Source organism: Drosophila eugracilis, unplaced genomic scaffold (genome assembly GCF_018153835.1).
Source record: "Drosophila eugracilis isolate 14026-0451.02 unplaced genomic scaffold, ASM1815383v1 contig_2152, whole genome shotgun sequence".
In the NCBI taxonomy this organism is placed as follows: Eukaryota; Metazoa; Arthropoda; class Insecta; order Diptera; family Drosophilidae; genus Drosophila; species Drosophila eugracilis.
The window spans coordinates 2,260,353-2,269,699 of record NW_024573036.1 but is presented as its reverse complement, the minus strand read 5'-3'; positions in this window follow the sequence as shown (position 1 = coordinate 2,269,699).

Below are 9,347 nucleotides of genomic sequence, written 5' to 3'. Positions count from 1 at the left end.
CCACCGCCAACGCAGCTTTAAATGCTCCCTTTTCGTGGATGGCATTTTTATGACATCCAATCCGAGGTCTGCGACTGATTGCTCCACTGCATCCCCGCTGGCCAAGGACCCACCTCAAGGATCTGGCTGGACGTGGCAAAAGGGTTTTTATTTGTCCGGCTTATGTGCTCCTTACGACTGTAAAGTGGCAATTCTTTAACAATTTATGTTGCCAAACCAAAGTCGAGTGTGTGCCACTGCCGCTGGAAATGGACGCTGGGATATGCTCGGTGCCTTGGGGATTGGGGAAGGGTCTTCTGGCCAAGGGCTGCAACAGCTGACGCCACACCCCCTCCACACCAAACCCACCGCCCTGCCAAAAACCTCTGCCCTTGTCGACGCTTTTTATTTTGTTGGTCCGTCGGCGGCTGTGAAATTTTCGTGAATTTATGAGCACTTGAGAGCAGGCGCCATCGCCAAAGGCAGCCCTATTCCCCTCCCACTCCCTCCACCTCCTTCTCTCGCAGGGCGACTTTGTTGGCCTAATATAAATTTCAGCTTGAACAACAACTGCTACACTCTAAGAAATAAATGTGCCCATTTCAGCATGTTTTAAGAACCACAGAAGGGATCTGTCATTTCAAAAATAAACTGCAACTAAATCTAAAAATTAAGTTAAATTCCATTTTTATATCTATTAACCCTCTTTGAAGCTTTATTTTATAGCCCATTTTGTACTAATCCATCTTAAAATAGCTAAACTTAAATAAAACATATAAAAACCTTCCCAAATAAATACATTTATCAACTTCTCTGAGTGCCCAGAGGATCGGGGGCCTTGGAGTTGGATGGTTGGGCAACATTTTAATGCGCCACGCGGTATTTTTTGGGTTTTTTCTCGCCCCATTCCTAAGTGGCAGCAAACGGGCAATAAAATGGTCGCCGAATGTTATGAAAGGATTGCGGCAAGTGCGAGGGCTCGTAAATCGTAGGCCAGTAGCCCTTATAAAAATTAGTTTACGTGGCACATAATTTGCATTAATTCCGCCTTGGAATGGCCCTCAAGAAGGGGGGCAGCCTGTGGCCAGGGGATGGCATCGAGGAGGGCTTGCCAAAAAGAGCACTTTGCCACATTTTAAAGTGTCTGTCACATAAAGTGCTCACTGGGGGCCAGGGAAAAAGAGAGAACAAAGTGCAACAAAATATTTTGTTATGCTGCACACAGAAAAAACAACACGGGTCGGAGCAGGCAAGCAAAAACAGAAACACAAACACAAACAAAAACAAAAACAAACACAGAAACAAGAGGAAAAACAAATGCTTATAAAATGATAAGTTGCAGCTGGATGAGGACGTGAAGTCAAGTGAAATGCAGGAGCAGCAAGGACAAGCATGGCAGGACATCCTCTTGAGGAGCGGGAGGCGACTGGCAAAGGAGCTGCCATCGACGATGTGTTGCGGAAATATTTTGTGTGAAATTATTGCGGTCAGAGCGGAGACAAGATGGAAAAGGATACTGGGCACAAAGGATACCCTTGGCTAGATAACAAATAAGTAAATGGGTTGGTTATTAAATATTTAAATATGTTATTAAATGGTTAATGCTACAAAAGAAGGAAGACACGATCCTCAAATAATAAATTATTGAAAAAACCTTTTAAAATCCCTTTCTCTTTGATGTAAATCCAGTTTATCTTTGGTAATAATCTGAGAAAGCATTAGATAATCCTCGATGGAAGACCGATTGCCTGGCCACAGCTCATTTACAAACCAATTTGCATCGCTTATGCGCTGCAAGGGAGCGGTGGCGTATGGGAAATATTTGTGACATGGCCCGACGCCATCTAGCGGGCAACCGCAGCAGCAGCTAATTAGTGTGACAAATTGCTTAGTCAGAAAGCGAGGATGCGGGCCAAAAACCACATCCCTGGTGGCCACTGGCCACATCCTGCTCCGTCAGTCAGTCGATGGTCAGTCCGCCCAGTGCAGAATGAAAACTCATTAAAAATTTACAATTGATTGACTCGCACAATGCCCGAATGGTCGGGCTTTCCTGTGTCGAAAATTTTGACAGTTCCCGTTCATTTCGGTTCGCAGTGGCCAGGACTAAATGATGCACACAAACGCATCGAATATCGAATGCCGCATACCGAATGCCATATGCTCCCTTCAACTGGAGCAATTTATGCTAATGCTCGTTAGTGAAATCAAACAGCAACAGAGCAACAATTGTGTAAACAACAGGGCCGTAAAGCAAACTACGTACTACGTGCGATGGCAAGTGAACTGCCACTGCCGCTGCCACTGCTGCTGCCACTGCCAATGCAACTGCATCTGTCGGTTGCACAAAATATTGACGCATATATTGGCAGTGACAATTAATCTGCTAATTGCCAATTTAAGCACGTAAACCAAACACAGGCGGTGGCATCGACATGACCAGGGCGTGGCTACCGCATAGCCAGTGACAGATAGAGGCTACACTGAGGAAAATCGTAAGGTATTACATGGGAATTACTTTTACATTGAAAACTGCGGGAAGCTCTGTTCTTTCTCTTAAACTCATTTAATAATGATCTTATTTTGATCAACTTTAGATTGAATTAGTAGAGTCGAATAGGTCGACCCTTTATTAAATCTTAATGTCTTGTCCCTATATAAATCTCCCTGTGTACAGATAGGTAATAGGAACAGCCAATGGTCCGAATCGAGGTCGCCGTTTATGGGCTGCCAGCAGGATGAAAATGGAGGCTGCGGACTGCATCTGCAAGTGAATTTGATTTGCCGTCTGATTTATGCGTGCGACGCTCGAGTACTTTTGCGTAATTTGAGCTAATGAAAGTCAACAGAGGCGGAGGATGCAGGACACGATGCAGGATTCAGGATTCAGGAGGCAGAGGGCGGGGCAAAGAACGGTGAAAGGGGCCACAAGTGCGTATGAATAATCAGGGTTTAAAGCGAGCTCGTAAATAAATTAGTTTTGCTGTTGACACGACAAATTGATGTGGGCGGAAAGGGCAGGAGGGGGAAGTGGAAGTGCCAGCGACTCCGGAAGCCGGAATCCGTAATACTCCGTTCCGGATGCAGCACAATGGTGATCTAATGAGCACGCACTGCCTGCTGCCTTTGAATTCTTGGCCGGGAATTTATTTCATTTTTTCCAGCGCAGCTTCTTGAAAAACTTTTGCTTAGTTTGTCGACTTTGGATCGGGTGGGTAGAGGGGAGTAGATGGGGTTTGGGGCGTGTCCCTTTCGACCCTGTCAACTAAATGCGCGCCATTGTTGGCAGCAGGACGATTGCTCCTCGGCCCTCCATGACGATTGTGTCGCAGCTCATTAAATCCAAGGCAAGACAGCAAAAGGCAAGCCACAAAAATCCCTTTGCACTCGCACAAAGAGCTTCATTGTGCCCGGCGTCCACGGCCACATTCAAAATGCCATTAAAAGCATACTAAAATTAATTTGTAGCAATTAGTTGCAAATTGCCAGAAAGCAAGCCGGCCAAAAGCAAAGGATAAGAGCAGGCGCTCTGTCCAGAGAAATGGCTCAACATTTTTATGTGTTTTTGCTCATTTAGAGAGCTGTCTATGGCCATGCCGAGCAAAATCATAAAAACCCACTGCCAATGGCCATTCCTCCTTCCAATCTCCTTGGTTTTTCTTTCTTCTGTCAGCGGAGTAGTGGAGCATAAATAAATTCTGTGTTATTTTTGGCAATTATTTTCACATTCGACTACGTCGCTGCCCCTCCGAATGAGTGTCTGTGTGTCTCTTCTGTCGAACTCATTTGTAATTTGCAGCCAGTTGGACCGAGAAATGCTCGTCGTTCCCTGAGAGCTCGGGGATATTAGGCAGCTCCAGGCAGAAGCTCTTAAAAAGCTGTGTTTCGATATTAAAAATGAATTAGAAAAGCATTTCAAGTGTAGGTAGATTGTATAACACCATGAGCCACTAAAGGGTTAAAAGTGTGTCTTTGAAATAGTAAAAGCTGTAGATGTATTTCTCACATTCCATTATATTTTCCGTATTTTCTGGGTACTTCTTATTCGAGTTTTTGACCAGAAAATTATTTTCATTTGTTGCTGTTGCTTTGGCTGTGACGCCATTAATTAGCCCCCCACCTCCAGAGTTCCGATTCCCCCGGCTCTCGACTCCCGCCTCCTATTCCCCAAATCCGACTGGGATTCTCAACCAGCGATAGACATCTCGGTGCCACATTTGTCTTGGGAATGGAAGGGGACTGCTGCATGACACATGTTGTCAGCAGGCTCGTCTTTCTTTTTACACAGAAAAAAGGAATTTCATTAATTAAATAGTATTTGGTATGTTTTATTAATGTGTTTTAAACCTATATTTCAATAGAGAAGCATCAGGAATCGAACCTTCGCAACCAGATACAGCCATGATTTATGAATTAAGGTGTGAGTTTTACTAGTATATAATTTTCTGCGTGTGTGTAGCCATAGCTGCCACCACTATTCGCTTCGCTAATTGGAAAATGTCACAATTTATTTTATTTTTATGTTTAATTGGATTCTGCTGAACGGAAAGTTACTTCGGAGGGCTGAGATCCGTCGCCTAGGTACGATGCATGATAATTTTCTTAATTTGCGCGCCTTGATGAGCAGGAAAAGCGGGAAATGAGACAGGGGGAGCTGCTTGTGCTAGTGAGAAAACGAAACTTTTTCCATTTTGCTGATGGCATGTGTACGTGTAAAAGTTTTGCCCACAGCTAGGCAAAGGGAGAGGGAGGGGAGATGCCTCCTGCCACAAGAACGACTCTTCAAAGGTGCAAATAAAGTAAATTATTAGATTCTTCTTCTTCCACTGCTTGTGGATTTCCGCTTCAATTACGGCCGCTGTTCTCGCATAAATTTCACTTGACAAACTTGCTCGTGATAGTTGGCAACCCTAACCCGCACTCTCACACTCCCACTCCCACACACTCCCATTCCACTCTGTCCCATTGACAAATTAAGGACTTCCGCAGGGGGCGACGTGTAATTGCTATTAGTTATACCCCAGCCAAGTTTAATGAGAGTGGAGCGAATAATCGCAACGCAAGTTGCTTCTAGACAAGCCATTTGTTCTAGAACCTAGATTACTTTTAGAATCGTCCATATCTTCGCAGTATAAGAACTGTCTTACTGATCTGTTAACTACCTACCTTACTTTTAAGAGGTGCTACATGGACGTAAGATGAAAGTGCAGTTTTTTTCTTCGTAGGGCCTTTTCTTTTCATTAAAATGTCTTTAATCGAAAGCCACATAATCTTCCGTAACAGACTCCACAGCTTCCTTCCTTCCAACGGAGCTGGAGTTATGTGGTTTCTTTCAGCCAACAACTTCATATGGATTTGGAATCAAAGGCGGCTTTGGGTGTAATTTCTCAGGCATATAAATAAATCACGTTGTCTGCCAGATAAAAAGCTTTATTGGCTTCATTATGGCAACGGCATTCCGTTTGGGCTTAATGAGAAATATATGCCACATGGCGTTACGTATACGCCTCATAGGCGGTCGTCGCTTGTTGCTGCGTGTCCTACGTCCTTCGTACCGCGCACCTCACCTCATTTCCTTGAGGGGTGCGCATAATAAATTTTCATTTTAATGACTTAACGCATAAAAACAAAAACAAGAGTCCCGAACACAAGATGAAGAATGTAGGGTGTTACAGGTGTTGCTGTGCGTCCTTGTTTCTGGTTGCTGTTTTTACAACCATACAACCATTTTTTGAGCTGTTGTTTTCGCTCCCGAGTTCGTTACACACTTCTCCGCTTCATTTGTTACGCATTTTCCCCATCACTCCCCTTCCACTTCGGATTCTCCATCGCTCGGACCCGAGAGGCGTCGCATAAATGTGTTGGCAAAACATTTTTATGATGACGTGCTAAAGGGAACACTGGGATCTGGAAGCTGAAAGGCGGGATGAGAGATGTGCCCACGCGTCGCCTGCGAGCAAAAAGTTAATTAGAAATTATGCTCGAGCTGTGGAGCTCTGAGGACAAGTACATAGTATAGGTATAATGGCGAGCACACAACACCTTTGGGCTTTTGCAACGAGGCTTAAAAATCATACCAACATGGGGTAGGGCCATAAACCTCGGCGGCATGAGCATAAAGCTAATGAATGCCACTTTTGATGTGTGTGCGTTGCGAAATCGTGACAGGGCTTAAAAGAAGACGCAGTCCAGATTTCGGGAGATTAAAGGAGATCTTGATAAATTGAGGAGCGTACAAAAATATGGATTTAAATGTCTAGGAATATATAAGAAGAAAAGGATATAAAGATATATACAAAACTGGCTAAAAATAACTTCAAACACTTTCAGTCACTCGACAAACACAACAAAATTAATAATTTCCGTTATGGCAGGACACTTAATGGGAGGCGAAGGTTATGTCAAATGAAGAGTTTCACATTCTCGCAGTCAATTGTCTTTTATGTGTTTTTTTTGTAAAGCACTCATTTTTCCCTGCCAAAATATGTGCTGTTTTTATAGGGCCAAACATATTTTTCGTTTTTGGCTTTGCATACTTTGCGATTGTTTTTTTTTTGGCCAGAGTTGTCGAATGTCTTCGTTTGGTATTACAATTATTTTTCACAAGAAAGTATTACTTTGTTAGGGAGAATGATTTAATTTCAGTTTATTAGAATGCCAATGAATTCCGACCAAATGAATATCCTGAAGGTTATACAAGCCTGGCAACCCTAGCTAGGTGAGGGTGTGTTTTTAATACATTTTCGCTTCAACGTTTCCACAATAACAGGGAGGAGGAGCGGAGTCGAGAATTACCATGCCGCTTATCAACACACTCACATCGGCATGAGCATCGTTTTGCTCGATGGCACTTTGGGGAGCAACTATGCAGCGCGCTCGCAGTGACAGTGACTAATAAAAGCACACACATCGCTGGCAGCGGATCCTGGCTGGCATTTCCACAAAAGCAATATAATAGTCAGGCCCTCTCTCTCTGGTAATATACAATATTTTCCGCTTTCTTTTTCCACCGTTTTCATTTGTTACTAAAATCATAAACAAATGTTGGTGCAGAGTTGCCCGCTATCTCGTATATGGCATAAAGTGGAACACTCACACACACACACAGACACACTTACCCGGCGAGCAAATAAACTGCTCGTAAAGCAAAAAAAATGCAAAAACAAAAGGAGAGGGCGATAGAGATAGAGAAAACCAAATGTAACGAAAAACAAGAATAAGTTTGTGTCAGGGTTACCCGACAAATTATGTACCCTGCACTGGCTCTTAGGATATATATTAAATTTCTATAGTTAGTAAGGAGTTACAAAAACTTCCTTAGGATCCGTTAAGTCCATAGGTCCCTGTCTGACTCACTTGGATAAGTTTCCTAAAGGACATGCGCAGGACATGCCCGTCCGATCAAGAAGTACCCTTCATGAAAAGGCATGAGTCGCTGAATCTGTAGATTTCCAGGGGTTTTCAGCCTGGTTGAGTAGGGCGGGGGCGGGGTAGCGACTTAATCTCCATCTAAACGCAATGGAGTCGTAATAACAACAGAAAACAAATAAAAAACCCAGACCTAGAGAGCAGACACACAGGATATCTGCAAATACATATGCATGATCTGGGCGTTTGTGTGTACATATGGTCGCATTCATAGTTTACTTTTTTTCCACTTCATTTTATACCCACCAGCCACCCCCTCTTTTCCTCCAGGAAAGCAGGAAGCGTAGGAAAAATGGCAATTTGGTGTGCTTTTTTTTCATTTTGCTCATTTCTCTTTTATTTCGAATGTTGACTGACTCCCTGACTCACTTACTTTTGCGTCGTTACAAGCTCCTTTTCTTCTTCCTTTTCCAAGGATGTGCGAGTGTGTGTCTGCGCTGCTGATTAGCCCACTTGGGTGCCATTGGAGTGCTTCATTTGATCCTTGGCCGCAGCTCTAAACTCCCTTCCCCTCCTCCGGTCGAGTTCATGTCCATGTCCTTGTCCCACCAACATTCTGCACACACGTGTCCTCTTGTCTCCGTTTAGGTGTAGTTTCTTCTGCCGCTCGCTCATCTTGTCTCCTGCACTGGCCACAAATATGAGTGTGTTCGGGCACAGCAGCAAAAAAGAAAAATAAACGGAAAAATCAAGCAATATGCTGGGCTTCGATGACCTACGTATTAAGCTTATCGGATATGGCGAGGTAAATTGTACTTCCAATGAATTGTCTGTGGAATTTCAGATTGGGTAAGCTAGATGCTGTCAAGATAAAGTTAACTAACAAATATCTGACAAGAATAATTGGAACTAAATGGCATAGTATATTGTCTCTATTTTTATAAATTACTAATTACTTATTACTAAAGACACAAGATATCTGGGAAATGAAGACTTTTCCCATTTTAAGAACTAAATTGTAGAACCATCTTACAGCGTTTCTAGAGCTCCATCTAACCGAATCGTATCTATCTTTCCCATGTTGCTTACATGCTGCCAGTTACAACGAGTATTGTACATTATTGTGTTGTTGTCTCGCCTCATTTGTGTCCTGCCCTTCCTTTTGTACATTGTCGTCCTTGTTGCCATGTCTTTGTGGTCATTTCCCGCTCCGCTTCTGCCCCCAGCCCCCGCTGCTCAAGAAATGACAGGACGAATGAAGAAATTCCCCACAAAATTGCCGGCAGAGGAACAATGAATTTGCCAGGGTATCGAATGCTTCGACAACTGCCACCCACTCGAACCCTCGCAGTTGCCCTAATTTGGCCATTACCCAGGTTGATGAGATCGTAAAGTGTTGCTCTGTTGCCGAGTGTCTAGATGTCCTTTTTTGTTGCTTCTCACAGAGCGGGGAACATTTTCAGGTCATTTAATTCAAAAGTCATATGTTGCCGTAATTGAAACCCGCAGGGGCAGAAGGCAGAAACAGAAGTCCACTGAATTGCATAATTTGATTAAAATATTACGTCGTATTTATGCTTGGGTTCGGCTTCACTTTGCTGCCAAATCGAATATTTCATGCGAACCACTCAAAATGTTTTCCAGCGGTTGACCCCAAGGGAAAATCAGGGGGGAAGGCTGAAGAGGACCACATTTGCTGACTTGGAAAAGGCGGTCGAGATACAACCAGACCAAAAAGTAGTTTTGTGTAAATTTACATTTTATATTAAAGTGACGCAGCTGTCGTGCCTGTTTTTGCCCGGGCTAAATGAGTTTTTAAGCGCTTCCCATCCGCATGTGTGTGAAACCACAAAAATCAAGGCAAATGCCAGGATGTGGAGGGAGATTTCTAGTCCTTAAAGTGGTGTGCGTTTTTAAGGCTTCTGATTTCCTTATTTATTCAACGTTTTAAGCTCCATGGTTTAAGGACCCTTTGCTCATTTTCCCCGATTTTCATGTGG